The sequence below is a fragment of the Tachyglossus aculeatus genome, chromosome 17 (genome assembly GCF_015852505.1).
Source record: "Tachyglossus aculeatus isolate mTacAcu1 chromosome 17, mTacAcu1.pri, whole genome shotgun sequence".
NCBI lineage: Eukaryota > Metazoa > Chordata > Mammalia > Monotremata > Tachyglossidae > Tachyglossus > Tachyglossus aculeatus.
This window is the reverse complement of record NC_052082.1, coordinates 1,642,985-1,668,939: the sequence shown is the minus strand read 5'-3', so window position 1 is coordinate 1,668,939 and position 25,955 is coordinate 1,642,985.

Here is a 25,955-nt window from a genome sequence, read left to right as displayed (position 1 = left end):
CCATCTTCAAAGGCCTCCTAAAATCACATCTCCTCCAAAAGTCTTTCCCCAATTAAGTCCTCACTTCCCTGTCTAAGCCCTCTCTTAGGTATCACCCAAACAGGTCTTTTCCTTTTATGCATTTTGATATTCATCACTTCCCCCAGTCCCACAGCACTTATGGGCATATAAGTCCATAATTTATTTCAACATCTTGCACCCCATCTAGTCTCTGAACCCCTTGTCAGTAGGGATCATCTACACCTACTCTCCCAAATGTTTAATAAGTGCTATAAGTCTATAATTAATTTTGACATCTGTCTCCCCCACTAGTCTGTGAACCCCTTGTCGGTAGGGATCATCTACACCTACTCTCCCAAATGTTTAATAAGTGTTCTGTACAGGGTAAGCACTCAGTAAATACTCCCACTCCCAGAGTCGGGTTTGATCATCTATTATAAAAGTGAAGGCCTGAAAGTAACAGTGAAAGTCGTGGTATTTGTTAAATGCTTTTAATGTGTCAAGCGCTATACTAAGCACTAGGGTAGGTATAAGATAATCAGGTCGGGCACAGGCCCACTCCAACATGGGGCTCACAGTCTAAGTAGGAGGGTGAACAAGTATTACAGACCCACTTTACAGATGAGGAAACTGAGGCACAGAGAAGTTAAGTGACTTGCCCAGTGTCACTCAACAGGCCAGTAGCAGGGCCAAGATTAGAACTACAGCCCTCTGATTCCCAAGCCTGCGCTCTTTCCAAAACGCTATGCTGCTTCCCATGGAGAGGGAGAAGATTTCTCTGGGCTGTTCAGCAGTGAAAACAGTGACTAGTCTCTAAAAAATATGCAACAATTATGACATTTTCTTGGAAAGTCTACCTTGAACGTTTTCAGAAAGATGAACCTTTAAAGCATTTGGGTATTTATTATTGACATTTTAGAAATCTGTAAACTCTGGGAAGAGTGCCTGTAGGCTGAGAGCGTGACCGACTCGGCAGGCCCAGAGATAATGCTGAACTGAAATTGGACACTGTAGGTGGTAATCCGCCTGATGAAAAATTCAAATATGACTATCAACCCTCCTTTCACAACAAGGCAGACAGAACTCCCCACAGATGGGTGAGACTTAGAGTGGGGAACTAAGCAAATCTTGGCCATATTTATTCAGATTACTCTAGGCGGGTAGATGTCGGTATTAATCTGGGGTGGGTGGGGAGAAGGAAAAGGCAAGAATCATACTTATTCTGCGGTGCTCTCCCAAGTACACAGAGCTGGACTCTGCACGTAGTGGGTACTCAATAAATACCACTGATTGATTAGCTGATCTTCCATTTCTAGTTTAGGATGGTTCTCTTACACCCTTCTGGGACAGTCACTAAGAATGGATTCTCAAGCAAATAACTTCTCCAGTGCATGTTTACGGCAAGCGAGTGATGATAATAATAATAATAATAGTATTTGTTAAGCGCTTACTATGTGCCAAGCACTGCTTTAAGTGCTGGGATTAATACAAAGTAATCAGGTTGGACACAGTGCCTGTCCCACATGGGGCTTACAGTCTTTTTTTTTAATGGCATTTATTAAGCACTTACTATGTGCAAAGCACTGTTCTAAGTGCTGGGGAGGTTACAAGGTGATCAGGTTGTCCCACGGGGGGCTCACAGTCTTCATCCCCATTTTACAGATGAGGTAACTGAGGCACAGAGAAGTTAAGTGACTTGCCCAAAGTGGTAACTGAGGCACAGAGAATTTAAGTGACTTGCCCAAGGTCACACAGCGAATGCATGGTGGAGCCGGGATTTGAACTCGCTTAGCCTACCGATTTCAGGAGTCGTCGAAGTGGGTGGGTAGTCATCTAGAAGGGTTACACTGTTCTGGCCAATGTAGGAGGAGCTCGTGTGAATGTGGTAGGATGAATAAATTTGGTTGTAGTGGTAGTTTGTAGTAATTTGTAATAATAGTAAGGATATTTGAGAGTCCACTGGGTGCAGTGGAAAGAGCACGATCTTTGGAGTCAGAGGTCATGGGTTCAAATCCCAGCTCCACCAACTGTCAGCTGTGTGACTCTGGACAGGTCACTTAACTTCTCTGTGCCTCAGTTACTTCATCTGTAAAATGTGTAAAACTGTGAGCCCCTCCATGGGACAACCTGATCACTTTGTAACCTCCACAGCGCTTAGAACAATGCTTTGCACATAGTAAGTGCTTAACAAATACCATCATTATTATTATTATTATTATTACTAAGCACTTGGGAAAGTACAACAGAAGCACGAGATGTGTCCCTTGCCCACAGTGAGCTTACCCTCTAACAAAGAGACATACAAATAAGTACAATTAGGTAATGAGAACTAAATACATTGAATGTTCAGGCAATTATTACCTCTCCATCTCCCCCATCTCCCCTCTCCATCTCCCTCATCTTTCCTCCTTCCCTTCCCCACAGCACCTGTATATATGTATATACGTTTGTACATATTTATTACTCTATTTATTTATTTATTTATCTTACTTGTACATATCTATTCTATTTATTTTATTTTGTTAGTACGTTTGGTTTTTTTCTCTGTCTCCCCCTTCTAGACTGTGAGCCCGCTGTTGGGCAGGGACTGTCTCTATGTGTTGCTGACTTGTACTTCCCAAGTGCTTAGTCCAGTGCTCTGCACACAGTAAGCGCTCAATAAATACGATTGATTGATTGATTGATTGATTCTAGACTGTGAGCTCGTTGTGGACAGGGAATGTGCCTATTGTTATATTGTACTCTCCCAATTGCTTCGTATAGCGCTTTGAACACAGGAAGTGCTCAATACATATGATTGAATAAATAAATATAAATAGAATGTGTATATATAAAATCAACTATGCATATCACTTATGGATTTGTACAATCAATGACACACATACACACTGACATATATATAAGTGCTGAGGTGCTCACCCCCACTCTCATGTCTGGAACAAGCCCTCCCCACGACCTTTCACATCCAACACATCCCAGCCCTCCCCATCTTCAAACCCCTACTAAAATCATATTTGCTGCATCATCAATCATCAATCGTATTTACTGAGCGCTTACTATGTGCAGAGCACTGTACTAAGCGCTGCAGGAAATCTTCCTGACTGATCTCTCATCTCCCCATCCTCTTTTCCCTCCGTACTGTGTCACCTGTGCAAATGAGTCTGTACCCCACTAAGTTCTTGCTTCAGTTTCTTCATCTGTGAAATGGGATTCCATACCCATTCTCCTGCTTGAGAAGCAGCATAGCCTAGTGGGAAGAGCACAGAGCTCGGACTCAGAGGTGCTGGATTCTAATGGCAGCTCTGCCCCGTGCCTGCTGTGTGACTTTTGGAAAATCACTTAACTTCTCTGTGCTTCAGACTCCTCATCTGAAAAATGGGGCTTCAATATAGGTTCTCCCTACTGTGAGCCCCATGTGGGACATGTACTGTGTCCAACCTGATTATCTTCTATGTGCCTCAGTGCGTAGTACAGTGTTAGGTACAGAGTAAGCACTTATCAAATATTATTATTACTTATTATTATATACTAATCTATAATCATCTAATAATATTCTTATTAGAGAAGCAGCATGGCTCAGTGGAAAGAGCCCGGGCTTTGGAGTCAGAGGTCATGGGTTCAAATCCCGGCTCCACCACTTGTCAGCTGTGTGACTTTGGGCAAGTTACTTAACTTCTCTGGGCCTCAGTTCCCTCATCTGGAAAATGGGAATGAAGACGGTGAGCCCCCCGTGGGACAACCTGATCACCTTGTAACCTCCCCAGCACTTAGAACAGTGCTTTGCACATAGTAAGCGCTTAATAAATGCTATCATTATTATTACTATTACTTCCTCCTCAACACTTAAGTACATTTCCGTATATTCTATCGTTTCCCTTACCTGTAATTTATTTTACTATCTGCCTCCCCCACTAAATTATAAGATCCATGAATACAGGGATCATCTCAACTTCCTCTCTCATACTCTCACAAGCACATAGTGCAGTGCTCTGTGCACGGTAAATGCTCAGTGAATACCCTTAATTATAAATACATAATTATACAATCAATCGGCGATATTTACTGAGCTCTTGCTATGTGCACAGCACTGTACTAGGCGCTTGGGATAATAATAATAATAATGACGATGATGATGATGAAATTTGTTAAGTGCTTACTATGTGCCAAGCACTGTTCTGAGCACTAGGGTAGATACAAGGTAATCAGGTTGTCCCACGTGGTGTTCACAGTCTTAATCCCCATTTTCCAGATGAGGGAACTGAGGCCCAGAGAAGTGAAGTGACTTGCCCAAAGTCACACAGCTGCCAAGTGGTGGGATTAGAACCCATGACCTTTGACTCCCAAGCCCGTGATCTTTCCACAGTGCCACACCAATCACGCAGTACAACAGATTGGTAGACATGGCCTCTCCCCACGCGAGTGCTTCCCATAGCAGATTGGTTTGACGTGATCCGGGTACACGGTTACTGATGTTGGGAAACTACGTCTAGACTGTGAGCCCATTGTTGGGTATGGACCGTCTCTATCTGTTGCCGAATTATACTTTCCAAGCGCTTAGACCAGTGCTCTGGACACAGGAAGCGCTCAATAAATACGACTGAATGAATGAATGAATGAATATCTTCAAATTGTGCCTCCATCAGAGGAAGCAAAACACAGACTTTTGCAACCTTATGACTCTACCTGCAATTACAATGTAAATTTACCTTGAAATTGCGAAAAAAGCTAATGTTGATTCAGCTACTTTTCTTTGGTTTCTTGAATGATTCCGGCGGCTACGTGCCTGCTTCTCTACCACTCTTGGGTTCGTGCTTCCTCTTAAGCTCATCAATTCTACTGCATCACTTGCCTTGACGTCTGAGAACATTAGCAAAATGCACTTTGCTATTTTGGAATTATTTGGTCCACCTCTCTTGCCCACTTCCTCACGCTGATGCAGTTACCTTCATTTCTCCGACCGGAAAGGTTGCATTCTGGCACACTGTCATAAGAAAACCTCACACCGTAGAATTTCTCTGTTTCGGTGTTGGGTTCACGGGATCAGATGATCATCTCTTGGACCACCGCTAACTTTTAGCCAAAATGTGGAGTGAGTTAAGCAGAACTGAATGCACCTTTGGGTTCATTCTTTAGGAAATAAAAGTTCTTTATCTTTTGCCAAATTTCCACTGACATTGTTGGTTCTTTTTTCTGGCCTGAATCTCAGTAAACAGCATTTCCTTCTGCACAGGGCTGGGTCTGTAGCGGGAGGAGTGGGGTGAGCATTTGGGTTCCTGGTCGAGGAAGGGGCGTTGCGGGAGACGCACGTGTTTGAGGTGAGGCGAGGCAAACGAGGCTGGCACCGAGGTAAAAAACGGGAAGACGAGAGGCTGGAGGCAGGGAGTCCGCCAGGAAGGGTGTGCAGTAACTATATGGCCCATAAATTCAATTTAGTGGGAGAAAACTAAGCTGATCAAGTCTTTTGGCCTATGAAATGTCGAAGAATCCTGGACCCAAAGCGGACTAGCTCATTTGAGTTTAGTTAGTTATTCATTTTTCTTGTAGTGGTAATAGTAGTAGTAATGCTATTTATTGAGTGTCTCCTGAGTGACCCCCTCGTCCCCCTCTCCATCCCCCCCATCTTACCTCCTTCCCTTCCCCACAGCACCTGTATATATGTATATATGTTTGTACGTATTACTCTATTTTACTTGTACATATCTATTCTATTTATTTTATTTTGTTAATATGTTTGGTTTTGTTCTCTGTCTCCCCCTTTTAGACTGTGAGCCCACTGTTGGGTAGGGACTGTCTCTATATGTTGCCAATTTGTACTTCCCAAGCGCTAAGTACGGTGCTCCGCACATAGTAAGCGCTCAATAAATACGATTGATGATGATGATGGTAATTACTGAGTGTCCCCTGAGTGCACCTCCCCCAGTACTAAAAGCCATGTGAAGCAACTGTCTAGGAACAAACCTGATGAGAACTTTGTACATTCCGCCTCATCGCAATGTGCAATGTCTACGGACGGGAGAAAGTGTACCTCCCCAGTCTTCGGGAAAGTTAGATTTGGTCCAAAGCTGCTAAAATAAAACTCTCCTAGGTCCAAAATAATAGAAATTCTAGAAGTAGAAAAACTTTCACTGCCTCTTCCATCTTCTGTGTAAATGACTAATCATTTGAACGGGATAAATCAGTAAAAATACACTGTAATAGTGTCTGAGATACATACAGATCTATCACTCCCACACTCCCACAGTATATCCAGTGATTAAAGCAAATTTTTCTTGTGAAAAACAGCCTTTATTAGTCACTTAAAATGAAATGATTTTCCTGTTTTATTTGAACGCTTTCTTGATTTATTTCTTCATCACTTCCATTCGAATCCCAAGTATTTGCAAATCCTGCATGAATTTTAATTAATTGACTCTCACGGGCTTTGGTAAAAAAAAGACTTCCAATTACTTTTGACCACCACACATATGTGATGTACGTGGAGTACTGGGAGATTTCTGCTGCTAAATCAATGAATGCTGTGCCGTTTTAAATAATTTCCAAATACAAGTATCTTCATTTAGATATGCTTAAGCCTGTCACTTTAGTTTCTCAGCTGTTTCATTGAATTCATTCTTCAAAGCAGCAGGTTAATGGATTAGACTGGAAATGGAAAGTGAAGACTCCTCTCTATTTCCTGTGCCACCTTGAACGCCGTCAGACAGCAGAAACAAGCAGAGAAAAGTAATTTAATACATTTCTTTTAGACTGTGAGCCTACTGTTGGGTAGGGACTGTCTCTATATGTTGCCAATTTGTACTTCCCAAGCGCTTAGTACAGTGCTCTGCACATAGCAAGCGCTCAATAAATACAATTGATGATGATGATGATTTCCACCACTTCTCGGATTTTCTCCTGAAAGAGTTCTGCATTCCCTCAAACTCCCTAATGGACAGCTCAGCTCCAGCCCTTGAATTCGTTTCCCTGTCTTCCCATCCCCTCCCTAAACACTCAAAGGACATCCGTGGTCCTTGATTCTAATAATAATAATAATAATGTTTGTATTTGTTAAGCGCTTACTATGTGCAAAGCACTATTCTAACCGCTGGGGTAGATACAAGGTAATCAGGTTGTCCCACGTAGGGCTTACAGTCTTCATCCCCATTTTGCAGATGAGGGAACTGAGTCCCAGAGAAGTGAAGTGACTTGCCCAAAGTCACACAGCTGACAAGTGGAGGAGCCGGGATTTGAACCCACGACCTCTAACTCCAAAGTCCGGGCTCTTTTCCACTGAGCCACGCTGCTTCTCTAGCCTTTATCAGTGTGTCTGCCCCATCAGACATGAGAAGAAACCGAGTTTGGGTGCCACTAACTCACCCATTATCCCTGAGCCTTGGGCTCCTTCCTGTAGTAGTCGCCAAGGGACAGAGACTCATTCCACCTTGATTATCTCATTTCTACCCCAGCGCTTAGTACAGTAAGCGCTTAACAAGCTCCATTAAATAATAGTGATAACTGTGTCTGTTACGGATTTATTGTGTGCCCCCTTATTAAACGGCCGGCAAAGATACAATTTAATCGAGTCCTAAGTGGGGTGGTCTAAGTGGGAGGGAGAACAGGTATTTAATGCCCATTTTACAGATGAGGAAACTGAGGCACAGAGAAGTCAAGTGACTTGCCCAAGGTCACACAGCAGGCAAGTGGCTGCTTATTTTGTTAGTATGTTTGGTTTTGTTCTCTGTCTCCCCCTTTTAGACTGTGAGCCCACTGTTGGGTAGGGACTGTCTCTATATGTTGCCAATTTGTACTTCCCAAGCGCTTAGTACAGTGCTCTGCACATAGTAAGTGCTCAATAAATATGATTGATGATGATGAAGTGGCAGAGCCGGGATTAGAAGTCAGCTCCTCTGTCTCCCAGGCCTGTGGTCTTTCCATTAGCCCACATTGCCTCTCCACCAAACCATGCAGCCAATCATTTATGGAAAGCTTACTGTGTGCAGAGCACTGTACTAAGTGCTTGAGAGCGTACAACACAATGGAGTTGGTAAACTCCACTTCCCCTGCAGTCTTCTCAGCTCTCAAAAAGCACATCCCATTTATTTGGGAAGAACAGCTTCAATTGAGCCTTTACTTTGTGCTAAAACACAAGTTATGGACTTGTAGTGGGCAAAAAGCACTAGATGTGTTGGAAAATATTTCTGAGAATAAAATATTTTATAAGAGTACTTTCAACACCCCAAAGAACAGCTAAGGCGAAATTCGTATTAATCCAAATGCAATAATTCATTTTCACTCAACTCGGTCAGTGGATTACAGCGCAAATAAGATCTTCATCATTATTTGGATTGTGCTGAGGGAGGCATGAGTCTTTTAGCTCAGATTCTTGTTTCCATCTTCAATACCTTGGCTCCAATAATGGCAGTTGACAATGCACAACCTTTAAGAAGCGGCATTGATTGATTCATTCATTCATTTAATCGTATTTATTGAGTGAATAAGGAAGTAAATAAGGAAGCCCCTTCCTTCCTCTCCCCCTCGTCCCCCCTCCATCCCCTCATCTTACCTCCTTCCCTTCCCCGCAGCACCTGTATATATGTATATATGTTTGTACATATTTATTACTCTATTTTATTTGTACATATCTATTCTATTTATTTTATTTTGTTAGTATGTTTGGTTTTGTTCTCTGTCTCCCCCTTTTAGACTGTGAGCCCACTGTTGGTTAGGGACTGTCTCTATATGTTGCCAATTTGTACTTCCCAAGCGCTTAGTACAGTGCTCTGCACATAGTAAGCGCTCAATAAATACGATTGATGATGATGATGATGAGTGCCTACTGTGTGCAGAGCACTGTACTAAGCGCTTGGGAAGTACCAGTTGGCAACATATAGAGACGGTCCCTACCCAACAACGGGCTCACAGTCTTGAAGGGGGAGACTGACAACAAAACAAAACACGTGGACAGGTGTCAGGTCGTCAGAACACATCATTAACAAAATAAATAGAATAGTAAATATGTACAAGTAAAATAAATAGAGTAATCAATCTGTACAAACATCTATACAGGTTGGGAGGGGAAAGGAGGTAGGACGGGGGGATGGGGAGGAGGAGAGGAAAAAGGGGGCTCAGTCTGGGAAGGCCTCCTGGAGGAGGTGAGCTCTCAGTAGGGCTTTGAAGGGAGGAAGAGAGGTAGCTTGGCGGATGTGTGGAGGGAGGGCATTCCAGGCCAGGGGGAGGACGTGGGCCGGGGGTCGATGGTGGAACAGACGAGAACGAGGTACAGTGATGAGTACCGATGTTTAAATGAAGCAATCTTAAAAGGATTTTTCAATAGACAGTTTTTATGAAGCAAGTAGTAGTGATAGTAATCAGTCAATCAATCTCTGGTATTTATCGAGAACTTACTGTGTGCAGAGCACTGTACTTAGCGCTTGGGAGAGTACAATACCACAGAGTTGGTAGACGCAGTCTCTGTCCACAGTGAGCTTACATTCTGGAGGAGGAGACGGACATTAATAGAAAGTATGAATATGTACATAAGCGCTGTGGGGCTGAGGGTGGGGTGAATACCGTGTGCGTGAAGGGCACAGAACCCAGTGCCTAGATGATGCAGAAGGGAGAGGGAATAGGGGGAAACCGGGCTGAATCAGGGAAGGCCTCTGTGAGGAGATGTCACCTTAATAAGGCTTTGAAAGTGGAGACAGTGGTTGTCTGGCATATATGGAATGGGAGGGAGTTCCGGGACAGAGAAATCATTCGTACTGAGCACCTACTGAGTTCAAAGTGCTGTGCTACGCAAGGGTACCTTGCGTACCCTTCTTTCAGCCTTTTGCGAAGTCAATTAGGAAAGGGGATAAAGAATCAAACTTTCTGCAACCAGTTCTTTCCTGGATTTTCTTGTGGTTTTTGCAATTGTAATTTTAATTGTAATTTAATTTAATTTAATTGTAAATTGTGATTGTAAATTGTAATTTAATTGTAATTGTAAGTTGTAATTTTCTACAACAACCAGGAAAAATATTGTGTCTTTGGGATTTTCTTTGCCTTTGAGAGAATGCTGTGTAACGTGTTCTTTGTTCCTCAGTTACCTCATCTGTAAAATGGGGATGAGCGTGTGAGCCCCACGTGGGACAGGGATTGTGTCCAACCTGATGAACTCGCATCTGCCCCAGTGTTGGGTGGGGACCGTCTCTATATGTTGCCATCTTGTACTTCCCAAGCGCTTAGTACAGTGCTCTGCACACAGTAAGCGCTCAAAAAATACGATTGAATGAATGAATGAATGCTAAGCATTAGGGATGATAACACAAAAGGACAACATACTATCTCTTTCCACAAGACGATACAAAACTGGGTTCCCACCCGCGGGACGCTGTGGGGGACTGTGAATCTCCACACTAGGCACTCCAACTTGGAATTGAGTTCTGAGGCTTGATGCTCTGCAAAATATAAGCAGTTACATGTGGGATATTTAATGAGCATTCAAAATTGAGGGAAGAGGCAACAGGACTTGGGTACAGCAGGTTCGTTTTAAAGGACAGGATTTTTCCAGCTGTCTTCATCTTGGTGGATGTATGTCATGGGTTTAAATTAAATGAGGAAATGAAGGAGTGATAAGCAATTAACGATCAATCAATTACTTAGTAATATTCATTGAATACCTACTCTGTGCAGCGCACTTTCCTAAGAGCTTGAGGGAGCGCAAGAATTAGTAGATGTGATTCCTGCCCTCAAGAACACTACCATATATCTAGGGAGAAATAAACTAACAAATTTAAAGGTGGGAGGAAGCAATAAAGAATTAAGATCTGTACATAAGTGCACCAAGTTGGGTTGAGTACTTACAGGCTTAGGTTCAGGTCAGTTCAATCATATTTATTGAGTGCTTACTGTGTGCAAAGCACTGCACTAAGTGCTTGGGGGAGTACAATATAACAACAAATAAACACATTCCTGCTCACAACGAGCTCACAGTCTAGAGGTGATATGGATGTGCCGAAGTGGCTGTCTGGGGGAAATATTGGGGTGGAGAAGTGATTTCAGAAGGACTGTGAGGATGGGGAGAGCAATGGAGTTCCGAATATATACAGAAAACGAGGTACAGGTAGAAGGGAGAGAGGGAGACATAAACCTTCCCCTTGGGGAAGCATTGTGGCCTAGTGGATAAAGCATGGGCCTGGGGAACCAGATGACCTGAGTTTTAATTCCACTTCTGCCATTTGTCTGCTGGATGACTTTGGACAAGTCACTTAACTTCTCTGTGCCTCTGTTTCCTCATCTACAACATGGGGATTCAATACCTGTTCTCCCTCTTACTTAGATTGTGATCCCCATGTGGGAAGAGGCCTGTGTCCGACCTGATTAACTTGTATCTACTCCAGCCCTTCAAAACAGTGATTTTCACCTAGTAATCACTAAACAAATGCCATAAAAATGACCTTACAATTTAACAGAGGAGACAGACACTGAAATAAATTAGAGAGGTGGAAGACTTTCAAGTGGGTGGGTGCTCAAGGATAAGGGATGGCACTCACTCTGCGCCAAGCACTGTACCAAATGCTGGGATAGACACAGGATAATCAAGTCCCACATTCATTCAATCATCTTTATTGAGGGCTTACTGTACACAGAGCAGTGTACTAAGCGCTTGGAAAGTACAATTCAGCATGGCCTAGCATTTAATACAGCGCCTCAGTGCTTAGTACAGTGCCTCAGCGCATAGTAAGGTGCCTTGCACATAGTAAGCGCTTAACGAATACCATTATTATTAGAGGATAGAGCACGGACCTAAGATTCAAAAGGACCTGATTTCTAATCCCAGCTCTTCCACCTGTCTGCTGTGTGACCTTGAGAGGGTCACGTAGCTTCTCTGAGTCTCTCTTACTTTTACATCTGTAAAAGGGGAATTAAGACTGTGAGCCCCACATTGAACATGGACTGTGCCTAAACTGATTAGAATGTATCTACCCAGCGCTTAGTACGGTGCCTGGAGCATAGTAAGTAGTTAACAAATACCATAAAAAGTGCTTAAGTGCATAGTTAATGCCAAAGTCCTGAAGAGGAGAGCCAAGAATCTCCTTCCAGAGGATTCTTCAAGTGGGTTGATTTTCTCAGGCTCAGTGAAATGTGCCATTTCTAATTACTAGTGGCCTCTCGCACAATGACCATCTCCTGGGTCTGAGAAAAAGCCAGAAATGAATGAAGCTATTAAAAAAAAAAACTCATCATTGCCCCACTCCACACTTTTTGATTGTACTGGATGTTTTGGACAGTTTGGATGGGTTCTGGGGGAGTTCAAGATTGACCAAGGCTCAAAATAGTCCATTCAAGTGCCCTCCTAGCATTGCAGCTGAAGCCCAGTGAGGGGTGCTTAATACAGTTCTCTACTTGGAGTAAGCACTCAATAAATACCATTGATTAATTGGTGCTATGCAAACCACTGGCACTTGAATCCTTCCCTTCCTACAGAAGACTCCATTATCATCTTATTTCTTGATATCTTCGGTTTTGACGATGATAAAATAGACATTGAGAACTTAGCCAGGGGTGGGGAGGAGGCTGAAAAGACCGAGGTATAACTCCCGAGTGCTTAGTACACAGCTTCTCTGTGGTTCTCTGTGGCTCAGTTTCATCATGTAAAATGGGGATTCAATGCTTGTTCTCCCCCTTACTTAGATTGGAAGCCTTATGTGAAACAGGGACTCTGTGCAGACTGATTAAATGGGATATACCCCAGTGCTTAGAACAGTGTTTGATGCCTAGTAAGCACTTAACAAACATAATAATAGTAATAATAATCCAGTCCCCGTCATATATGGGGTACTTGGTGCAAGCCTTTAGTACAATGCTCTGTTCACAGTAAGTGCTCAGTAGATACCCCTGAAGATTGACTGACACTATGTCACATTGTTGGAGACTGCTCTAGTGTCTTTCAAATGTTTGTTCCTCCCCTTCCATCCTTGTCCTGGTCCTCACAGCTCCAAGCGGGTTTGACGTTTGCTGCCCCATCGTCGCCAAGTGCTGTGTGCCAATTTCCCACAAATCACACTTGCCTGGTTAGTGATGACCACAGCCACAGTCGATAAAACGACAGCAGCCACATAAAGAGATGCCAGGCATCATGCCCTGGGTTCTGAGCCCACCTACTGACGGGAGAGGATGTGGCACATTTCTGTAACTGTGTGAACTGGGAACTGATCCTCCGTAGATATTGCTCTTTTCTTGGCCTTGGTCCTGGACGGCCGCCCTGCAATCGGTCTGAGCGTCCCATGTCACCAGGGAACTGGAGAGGTGCTCACCACTTATGGCAGATGCTGATTGAGTGCAGTGATGTAACAGCCCAGCCCTTTTGAAATGAATAATCGAATGAAGAATAATAACAGTAATGTAGTGTTTAAGTGCTTATTATGTGCCAAGCACTGTGCTAAGTGCTGGGGTGGATAGTCATTCAATCGTCTTTATTGAGCGCTTACTGTGTGCAGAGCCTATCTGATCTCCCATCCTCCTGTCCCTCCCCACTTCAATCCATACTTCACGCCGCTGCCCGGATTATCTTTGTCCAGAAACACTCTGGGCATATTACTCCCCTCCTCAAAAACCTCCAATGGCTACCAATCAATCTGCGCATCAGGCAGAAACTCCTCACCCTGGGCTTCAAGGCTGTCCATCACCTTGCCCCCTCCTACCTCACCTCCCTTCTCTCCTTCTACAGCCCACCCTGCACCCTCCGGTCCTCCGCCGCCAATCTCCTCACCGTGCCTCGTTCTCGCCTGTCCCGCCGTCGACCCCCGGCCCACGTCATCCCCCTGGCCTGGAACGCCCTCCCTCTGCCCATCTGCCAAGCTAGCTCTCTTCCTCCCTTCAAGGCCCTACTGAGAGCTCACCTCCTCCAGGAGGCCTTCCCAGACTGAGCCCCTTCCTTCCTCCCCCTCCCTATCCCCCCCGCCTAACCTCCTTTCCCTCCCCACAGCACCTGTATATATGTTTGCACGTATTTATTACTCCATTTATTTATTTAATTTGTACATATTTATTCTGTTTATTTTATTTTGTTAATTTGTTTTATTTTGTTGTCTGTCTCCCCCTTCTAGACTTTGAGCCCACTGTTGGGTAGGGACCGTCTCTATATGTTGCCAACTTGTACTTCCCAAGCGCTTAGTACAGTGCTCTGCACACAGTAAGCGCTCAATAAATACAATTGAATGAATGAATAAGATAGTCAGAACAGGCTTTGAATACCCATTTTACCCACGAGGAACCTGAATCACAGAAAAATCAAGTGACTTGCTCAGTGTCACACACCAGGCATGTGGTAGACCTGGGATTAGAACCTTCTTCCCTTCCCCAAAGCACCGGTATATATGTATATATGTCTGTACATATTTATTACTCTATTTATTTATTTATTTATTTATTTTACTTGTACATATCTATTCTATTTATTTTATTTTGTTATGTTTGTTTTGTTCTCTGTCTCCCCCTTTTAGACTGTGAGCCCACTGTTGGGTAGGGACTCTCTCTATATGTTGCCAACTTGTTCTTTCCAAGCGCTTAGTACAGTGCTCTGCACACAGTAAACGCTCAATAAATATGATTGATTGATTGATCGATTGTTTTCCTGAAACCTAGTCCTGGGCTCTTCACACTAAGCCACATTGTTTTTCTCCAATTCCAGTTGGTATCATCAGTGTTGACTGGAAGCCTTTTTTTTTCATTTTTGGTATTTAAGCGCTATGTTCCAAGCATGGTGGGGTAGATCTAAATAATCAGAATGGACACAGTCCATGTCCCTCATGGGGCCCATAGTCTTAATCCCCATATTACAGGTTAGGTAGTTGAGGCGCTGAGAAGTTAAGTGATTTGCCCAAGGTCACAGAGCAGACAAGCGATGGAGCCAGGATTAGAACCCAGATCCTTCTGTCTCCCAGGCCTGGGCTCTGAGTGTCCATGTCAATTTGAATGTATGTGTGCCCTGCACTTAAAAAACCTGTGCATGCACTTGGCAATGGACTACTGCCTGGCCCACCCACTTCCTTGCTGCACACAGAGTCTTTCATTATCAGTAAATCTTTACATTGTTACCTGATCACTTAGCTTGTGGATTTTCAAGTCTGTTTTTCAATATATTTCTATTGTTTTGGAACACGTTTCAGATCCTGAAAATGCATTAATGCATTTTACATAACTCCCTCTGTGAAATACTCTATGTTAGGAGGCTTTCACTCAACCCAGTTTTCCTAGGCCCACTTCTGAGCGCTAACCTGGGGTGTGGTAATCATTGACCCGACAGAGATAGCAAAAGATCTGGGGGTGATTAACTCTCATAGCACATTTCCAAAATCACTCATTCAGGTCCAGAATGCCAGAGAAGTCCTTTACTAGTTTACCGATGTGATCTCAACCACTAAGAGTGAGAATAGTAGGGGAGAGAAAGACAATACAGTGGTAACTGGATGTTTGGGCTTATAATTTCCAGACATTATGATAGGTATGGAAAAATTAAACCAGGAAGGAACCAGGGTGGCTTCCCTGTATGCCGGCTACTATCTGTGAGTCATCCCAATGTTCACCTGCCTAAAAAGAGGAGTCCCCAGGCGTTTCATTGCACAAAAGGTATTGAAAGTCAAAGCAAATTCAATTATTTCCACCAGTAACTGAAATTAATCAGGCAGAAATGGCCTGAGCAGGTATAATTAAGGGCCACAGATGTGGTTTTATCTATCAAATTGCCCTATGATAATCCCTGAAATAATCACAATATCTGAAAAAGCCACTGTAGACCATTTAGTAAAAGCTAGAATAAAAATTGTGGATGTCACATTTGGAGAGAAGCCTTTTGTAAATGAGTCTGTCTCATGGGGAATATCCAATTTCCCTAAATGATGCAATTGCAGGACATGTCAGTCTTTCTCTTTTCTATTTCCCCTGAAATATTTTTCTTTGAACGTATTGCTTATTCTGTCTGGCCATCTTAAAAATGCATACTCCTCCAGGAAAGGAATTATGACTTTTTCTCAGTTGGGGAGTCTGGAACAAATCTTTGGCAAATGAGTTTGAGTTCTGCTCCCTCCGGGGCCTACAGAGAGTTAATAATAATTACAGTACTTATTAAGCATTTACTATGTGCCAACCAACACTAGGAAGAGTACAGTAGAACTTGTAGACACCATCCTTCAAGGAGCTTAAAATCTAGCAGGGAAGCCACACATTAAAATAAATTACAGGTTGTGGAGAAGCAATAGAGTATAAATTAGGTACGTAACCATTGCAGAGACTGAGATTCCATTAGACTGTAAACTCCTTCAGGACAAGAACATGTATCATCTGTTGTTCTCTCCCAAGGGCTGAGGGCAGTTCTCACTCACTAGGCACTTTACAAATACCACTTATCGACTGATATCAGGAAGCAGGCTTAAAAACAGAGAGGGCCTCATTCTAATGGGCAAACACGTCGGTCCTTTCAATCTCATTCATCCTCATCGATAAGATCGTTGTGGGAGGGGAACATGTCTCCTAACTCCGTTATATTGTACTCTCCCTAGTACTTAGCATTCAGTACAACGTTCCGCACACAGTAAGTGCTCAATAAATATGATTGATTGATTAATAGTTTGTGAAATAAAAGTCTGCTACTTTATGCAGAACAGTGTATCACCGACTAGAATAGAAAAATAAGACATAGTTCCTGCCCACCTGGAGCTTCCAATCTACTTTCAACCTCCCTAAACTCTGGGCTTCCCTGAAGGTTTCTCAGTGCAGCTGTGATGTAAGAGGATGTACTTCCCAAGCACTTAGTAGAGTGCTCTGCACACAGTAAGTGCCCAATAAATTCGATTGAATGAATGAATGGGAGCTGGGGAGTGAACGAAAATCAGGTGGACTGACTGCCCTCGAAGAGGATGCAGGGATAAGAATAGTAATCTCTTACTCCAAAATACAGTTGTGTCGGCACAGCGCAACCATTGCTATCATTAGCCTGAGGCTTTTGAGTTTGTTCTTTGCCAATAGGCCAAAACTGGGATTGGAAACAGGAAAGTATCCTTCCAAACACATCTTGGGCTATGCAGATGGGAGAGGCACATTTCCTCATGTGATTTGGACTGGTCTTTCAATTTGGAACATGAATGAAATCGTCCCATTTCTGAGCTTTCCTTTTCATTCAAGATGTATATATCCATTTGTGGTGGGACTTTTTTAGTTTGCTGCCCTGGGACACTGTGCTGTTTTCCGGGGCAGCCAAAGGCCTGATCTGATGCATCTCCAAAGATCATCCACTCACACTTCTCTGGCCCTCGGCCCAGATTCTGGCAGGGTGATTCTGGGACTTAGGAACACAAGGAATGGCCCCAGAGAATTGCCTCACAAGGCCAAAGCAGTATCGATTGCTTGAGACGTGACATTTGTCTACCCTCATAAGCACACCTATCTTGATATGGACATAGAACGAGATTTTAGCCCAATGCTCTATGAGTTCCTATAGCAACCTAGGCTGTCTACTTGTTTTGTTTTATTTTGTTGTCTGTCTCCCACCTTCTAGACTGTGAGCCTATTGTTGAGTAGGGAGTGTCTCTATCTGTTGCCAAATTGTACCTTCCAAGTGCTTAGTACAGTGCTCTGCACAAAGTAAGCACTCAATAAATACTATTGAATGAATGAATGAACCTAGTACTTGTAGCTAAACTCGATTGACATGATTTAAAAGGAATAATCTTTAGGGCTGCCATGTGCCATTTTTTGTCTTGTGGAGTATACAAAGACATTCAGCCATGAACAGATTATTTTTGTTTATTAGAAATGAATGAAGGAGGTAGTCCTAGGAAGAAAGCAAAAAGCCAGAAGACTGATTGACACTTAGTAGCATTCAAGTTGACACGAAGAGGAGCGTACTCAGGCTTCTCCATTTCTGACCTTCACTGATCTCAATCAATCAGGCAATTAATCAAGGGTATTTATTGAGCACTTACTATGTGCAGATCCCTGTCTTAAGCACTTGGGAGAGTTCAACAAAGTTAAGTAAACCCAATTCCTGCCCAGAGGAGTCTCACAATTTTAGTGTCTGATCAGCATTTTCCTTAAGCTTTAAAGAGTCATGTTCCCTCAAAATCCCATCTCTATTTTTCTACCAAAGCCTGGCAATAACTCTTGTTTAGTGGAAAATGACACATTTTGTGAAAGGGTGAATTCTGAATAGGGTAAGTTCCTCAAAACTTTGCTTTTCCTTTGTTAATGGTGCAAGTCTGTCATTCCGTCACCACTAAGAATTTTCATCTTCAGAGTATAATAACCAAGGTCAACTTCTAACCACTCCTGTGCTCTGTCACCATGAAAAGGAAATCATTTTCGTAGCAGCCCTGATTAAAAATGAAACAGTCATATAAATGAGCAGGTGACACATTCTTTTCAAAGCTTGTATAATTCATTTTTATTACTAGATTTTGTACCATGCACAATTAACAGATTACTTTTGCCTCATTTGAAAAAGAGAAAAGCAAGAGCTTGACAGTAATGAGGCGGAATAGATATTTATTTATGTTGTATGCTAGGAACAGCGATTAAAAAACACATACTCCATTTCTTTTAAATGCCAAGTTTTATTAGCAATCTAGTCTTACACTACAAATCAGACCACAAGCAAAATGGACCAGGAATTCAGTCCTTTTAACTAACATCCTTTGACATCTCTCCAAATTGAGTAAACTCACTGAGGGCAGGTTTCACAGCTAGTTATGCTAATTAGTGCAATCTCACAAGAATGTAGCACTGTACTATACACAGAAAAAGGGCTCAGTAAAGTCTACTGATTTATTAATTGATCCAGCAACTTATATCTTTCCTTTCTGGACACCCAAGTAACTACCTGCTTACTTACCAACCCACCATTTATTTCGACTCACCTTCAGCTCTGCCACTGGCCTACTGTGGGATCTTGGGCAACTCATTTAGCCTTTCTGGACCTCAGCTTATCTTTAAAATGGGGGGGAGGAAACCAGCTGATCCCAGATTTTTCAATTGCAAACTCCACGTGGGACATGGATTGTGTCTGATACGATTATGCTGTTTCTACTTCAGTCCTCAGGCCTTTAGTAAGAGAAGCAACATGACCTAGTGAAAAAAGTATGGTCCTGGGAGTAGATACAAGGTAATCAGGTTGGACACAGTCCCTGTCCCACATGGGACTCACAGTCGAAGTAGGAGGGTGAAGGATTTAATCCCCACTTTACAGATGAGGAAACTGAGGTACAGTGAAGTGAAGTGACTTGCCCAAGACCAGTGACAGAGCCGGGATCAGAACTCAGGTCCTCTGACTCCCAAACTGGTATTCTTGGAAGCCCTTCTGAAATCACGTTTCCTCCAGCAGGCCCTCCCTGATTAATTCTTATCTCCCTACCGCATACCGCATACAAGTTGTTACCAACTTGTACTTCCCAAGCGCTTAGTACAGTGCTCTGTACACAGTAAGCGCTCAATAAATACGATTGATGATGGTGATGATATCACCTCCTCACTGTCATTTCAACACTTAGGACACCACATAGCACGTATGGACCTATCGCTACACTCTATAATTTCCCCAATTCTAATTTACTCTAGTATAGGTCTCTCTCTCTAAAAATCTCCTTGAAAGCAGGGCTCATGTCATGAACTGTATTGAACTCTCCCATGTGTTTAGTACAATACTTTATACACAATAGCCACTCAGTTCATATTATTGATTGATTGGTTGTAAATTGGACTTTCACAAAACAGTCACGATTCCATTGCTTCTGTGTGTCTAGATGTGATTTTTAAAATTGGGTGACTTGTAAAATTTGGGATACTGGTAAACTGTGAAATCATCTGGGAGTTCTGTTTTACCCTTTTGGACTCTCCCACTTAATATGTTTTGATTTTCATTGTTTGAGATATGCCAAATTACTTGCAATGCTTTAGATGAAAGATACAACAGCTCTGTAGTACTTGTGTTCCCATAGCAATCTGTGAAAAGGGTAACCAAGCCCCACTCTTTCAGTATAAGCAAGGTAGTACTTTGAATTAGAAAGCCATTCTAATTCTGTTCAATCTCAAAGCCTCGAAGATGACAGAGGAGGCCTTAGGTATTTTCAAACTCAAAAATCACTATATAAGATAATGAAATAAAAAAGGCAAGTTTCTTTGAAATCTCTCCATTCACCAAAATGATCCTGGATAGGATGTGAAGCAGGAACAATTGACCTAGCCAAACTCTAGTCAAAGCAATACTTTCTTTTCCTGACTTCCGAAGTTATCATTACTAAATCCCATGAAGTCATTCTCTCATCTCAGCAGTTGCCTGTTTCATTCATTTCCCTGATGAAACGTTTCTCCCCACAAATGGAACACGTTCCGAAGCACAACACCCTTTCTCCAAATCCTATAATTTATTATTGCTACAACAGACAGTCCTGTTCCTTTTCTCACCTCTTTGGCAGAATTTTCTCGACGAGGTGTTGATGACACATCTTTTAAAATCTGTATTCTTCTTTTTATCATTACTATTATTATTATTATTGTTATAACAACCTCCTACCTCATAGTTGTCACCCTTGTCGGTCCCCTTTTTTCTTCTCACTCATTCTGTCTCCCCAGCTTGGAACCCCTCCATCCCCAAGTCTAACAGACCCAAAGCTTCTCCGCATATTCAAAAACCTCCTGAAAGTCCACCTCCTCTTTCACAGGCCTAACACTTTTTTACATAGTCATACTCACCCTCAGCACTTATGTCTATAAGTACACATATAACTACATGAACATTCAAATATAGTAATTGTTCTGAAAACACAATTATATGTCCGTCTCCCAGAGATTAAGCTTCTTGCAGGCAGAGAATCCGTCACTTGCTCATTTTCTACTTCCTAAGCAATTAGTACAGGGCACTGCACCCAGTGGGAACTCAGTAAATACTACTGCTGCCACTACTATTACTATGGCTACTACTAGTAATAATAATAATACCAGTAACTGCTTTTGTGAATTGTACTTTCATTTTCCCAAAGCATTTTCAAATCAGTGCTCTCATTTTTATCCTTACAACATCCCTGTGAAGTAGTGGGAGAAAGGTCTTGTTATCCCGATTTCACATATGAAGAAACTGGGTCTCAGAGAGGGTAAGTCACTTGCCCAAGGTCACACAACAGGCCAAGACAGAGGTAGGACTGGACTTTTGATCTCACTGAGTGTTTATCATATGTAGCACTTGGAAGACTGGAATAAAAGCAGCATGGCCTAATGCAAAGAGCACTGGCCTGAGTGTTTGGGGATGTGGGTTCTAATCCTACGTCCACCAATTGCCTGCAATTGGACCTGGAACTAGTCACTTAACTTCTCTGTGCCTCAATTTCTTCATCTGTAAATTGGGGTTGAAATACCCGCTCTCCCTCCCCCTTAGATGTGAACCCCATATGGGATAGGGACTGTTTCTGACCTCATTATCTTATAAATGAATGAATCAATCAGTGGTATTTGTTGAGCATTTGTGGTGTTCAGAGAACTGTACTGAGCACTTGGGAGAGTACAGTACAGTAGAGTTGGTGGACACAGTCCCTGCCCTCAAGGTGCATATTATCCAGTGATGGAGACAGGCTTCAAAATAAATTCCAGATAGGGGAAGCAATGGAGTATAAAGATATGTCTTGCATCTAACCCAGTACTTAGTAAAAACTTTGCAAGTAGGAAGCACTTAACAAAAACCACAATCATTAATATTATTATTGTTGGAAGCAAAAGATGCATTCTCAAGTTTCTTCATAACTTTCTCTTCCTTTTTCCCCTCCTTTCTTCCTTTTTTCTCCTCCTCCCTTAATTACTAGACTTAATTCTTATATGACCTGTACAATAGTCCTGTTCTTACTTTACTGTAATAAAAATTATGCAAAATAGTGAGGAAATATGGTGATCTCTCATCTCCATACCCTATTTCCCCACCAGTCACCACTCAAGCATTTCCCAGTCGCTTAGACACTTGGATACTCATACCCTCCCTTTATCATTATTATTATTTTAAGAGTTTAATATGTGTTAAGCACCCTTCTAAGCACTAGGGTAGATACAAGTTCATCAGGCCAGATTCCCTATACCACATGGGGTTTACAGTCTAAGAAGGAGTGAGAACAGGTATTGAATCCCCATTGTACAGATGAGGAAACTGAGGTGACTTGTCCAAGTGAGATTGCAAGATCCCTCAGCTTTGGAGTCAGAGCACATCATTCCAACTCCAACCACCACGTTCTAGTTTCTGTTCCCTTTGCTCCATAAAACTCCATGTTCCTGATCATGCAGATCCTTAAGTGCCCATTAAGTACATTAATAATGATAGTAGTTACTGAGTGATCACAATGTATCCAGCACTGTGTTAAGCACTGGGGTCAGTACAAGATAATTAGATCAGACACAGTTTCACCCCACACAGAGCTCACAATCTATCCCTATTTTACAGAAGTGGAAACTGAGTCCCCAAGAACTTACCTGACTTGCTCAAGGTCATTAAGTTCTTTGAGGGCAGGAATTTTGTTTCCTAACTCTATTGAACTCTCCCAAGTGCTAAGAACTGTGTTCTACTCACAGTAGATTGCAAGCTTCTGGAAGGAGGGATCGTGTCCACTAACTCTATCGTACTCTCCCATCATCATCATCATCATCAATCATATTTATTGAGTGCTTACTGTGTGCAGAGCACTGTACTAAGCGCTTGGGAAGTCCAAGTTGGCAACATATAGAGACAGTCCCTACCCAACAGTGGGCTCACAGTCTAAAAGGGGGAGACAGAGAACAAAACCAAACATACTAACAAAATAAAATAAGTAGAATAGATATGTACAAGTAAAATAAATAAATAAATAAATAAATAAATAGAGTAATAAAAAGTGCTCCCAAGCACTTAGCGTAGCAGTGTGGTTTAGTGGAAAGAGCATGGGCTTGGAAATCAGAGGTCATGGGTTCTAATCCCAGCTCCACCACTTGTCAGCTGTGTGACTTTAGGCAAGTCACCTCACTTCTCTGTGCCTCAGTTACCTAATCTGGAAAATGGGGATTAAGACTGTTAGTCCCACCAGGGACAGCCTAATAACCTCCATCTCCCCCAGCACTTAGAATAGTGCTTGGCACATAGTAGGTGCTTAACAAATACCATCACGATAATTATTATTATTATTATTATTATTATTACTCTCCACACACAGGAGGATCTCTGTAAATGCTACTTATTGTTATAGATTGCAAAATCTTTGTGGGCATGGAATGTGTCTACCATCTCTTTTGTATTAAAGTGCTCTGCAAACAGTAAAAGCTCAAAAATACCACTGAATGATTATTGATTAGGGCTGAATGGGCTGGGAGGGAACGAGCATATTACGATTCTACATTTCTTTAGCTGATGCCAGTGACCTCCTGCTCCTGTCACTCAAAGGAGAAGAAAGACTGTGGGGATGGAAAAATTAGAGCTCAGTGATATTCAGAATATTTGTCTCTTCCTCCAGCTCCTCTTTTCCCAGGTCAAAAGCCTTTGCCAGCCTCGTAAAAGAGCTGATTTTCAGGACATTTTTGTTCAGATTTATTTTATATGAACATGACATTTTGAGGTAAGAGCCGATTGATCACTGCCTTATTTAGTGTACTGAACCTGATTAAAACATGTAAATGTCATTGAGCCAATATTTCCGGTAGTACAGCCACAGATTTGTGATCCATAACTAGGACAGAGCAGGGAGGTAAGTCAGGCATTGTTCACTAGCCCAGCTGGCTTGCCTTTAAGGCGGCTGATACCTCTGAAACACCACACACACACACACACACACACACACACACACACACACACACACACACACACACACACACACACACACAAAGAGAGTGTTATTGTTGCAGGTGGCTGTGCTCCATCTTTCCCCTGACTTTTCTGGACACTCCCTGTCACAGAATTGTGAAGCTGGGATTTCCCACATGACCCTTCTGGTGCTATGTGTTCTATAATGGGTGACAATGTCACCTAGGAGAAAGAGAAACAATCAAATATATGCCAATCAAATATACTTCATTCTTTATAATAATGATAATTGTTATTATTACGGTATTTGTTATGCACTTACTATGTGCCAGGCACTGTTCTAATCGCTGGGGTGGATGTAAGCAAATCAGTTACACAGTCCCTGTCCCATGTGGGGCTCATGGTTCTCAATCCCCATTTTACAGATGAGGTAACTGAGACCCAGAGAAGTGTAGTGGTCACACAGCATACAGGTGGCAGAGGCAAGATTAGAACCCATGACCTTCTGATTCCCAGACCCGTGCTCTATCCACTATGCCATGCTGCGGTACCCTGTAGGCAACGTCTTTTTGAATTTGCACTATCATTAAAAATTTATATGAATACACAGATACACATTCTCCCCCTCTAGACTATAAGTTCACTGTGGGCAGGGAATGTGTCTACCAAGACTGTTATATCGTACTCTCCCAAGCGCTTAGTATGGTGGTCTGCACACAGTGAGTGCTCAATAAATGCAGTCGATTGATACACACCTTTATGTATGGCTCACATAGGCAGCATGCTATTGTGAAGAGAACCCAGGTCTGGCAAGCAGAAGGCCCAGACTCTATTACTGTTCGGCCACTGGCTTGCCGGTCCCTTAACATCTCTATAACTCGGATTCCTCATTTGTAAAATAAGCGCTTAGTACAGTGCTCTGCACACATTAAGCACTCAATAAATATGATTGAATGAATAAAGTGGAATAATAACACCTGCCTTTTCCTTACCACACAGGTAGGTGAGGACAAAATCAAGCTAAGTAGCATCGAAGTCCTTTGACAAAAATATGGTCTAGACTCAAGGTTTTATCATTTTAGTGGGGGTTTTTGGAGTACCTCCACTGACGATTACAATTCTGGTTCCTTGATTCATTCATCCCTACAGTATTAGTTGCCTGACCTTGATGTATCTTCAAATGTCATTTCCATCCACCCCTCCCTTTCTATGACTTATATGCCTCAATGTAACTTCAGTTATAGCTTTTCTTGGCCGATTTCATAAATCCTTCCCTTTGAGTCCCCTGTCCAATATGATCTCAATACCCCATCTTATACAGGTTGTCCATTAACACAAGTAGTAAACTGAAAACTGCTGTAAATTATCTGCCTAGGATTCTATCTAGACCTTTCTCTTCTGAAATATGTGTTTTTCTGTATCCCTTCTGAATAGGCATTGTCAGAAGTGAACAGCACATAAATATTTGATTTATTACAGATCCATCCACAACACCAAAGCTGAATGGATGTGCCCAAGGACCCTTTGTCAACAAAGGCGGGTGGGATAAACTTTCAACCAGGCTATTAAAATTCTCTCAGGATTGGAAAGAGAATTTTGCAGGGCCAAATATCAACTGAAAGCACAGTAAAAGCGTGAGGGAGCTGCTGGCTTTGATTGCATATATTATCTCTCTTAGCGCTCACAAGACATAAGAGTGAAACACGGGCTTTTTCAGGAAGGGATGCTTTTTTTTCCCCAGGGAGGAGGGTAGAGGTCTTGTCCTGCCAGTGTCATCAGGACTTCCATCTTCGAAAATAAAGGACAATGTAGAAGGATCCATACAAACATTCCACAGACTTTCAACCCTCCAGTTTCACTGGGGACAGAGACAACCCAAACTGATAAAATCCACAGGTAATTTCTGCTAAAATGTAACAACATTAATAATCATCATCATTTTGGTATTGGTTAAGAGCTTGCTTTGTGGCAAGAATGTACTAAGCGCTGGAGTAGATACAAGATAATCAGGTCCCACATGGGACTCACATGAGAGCAGGTACTGAAACCCCTTTTGCCGATTAGGGAACTGAACTGAGGGAAATGAGGATGAGGGAACTGAAGCCCGTAAAAGTTAAGTGACTTGCCCAAGGTCACACAGCAGGTATGCGGAGGAGCAGGGATTAGAACCCAGGTCCTCTAACTCCCAGGTCCTTGCTCTTTC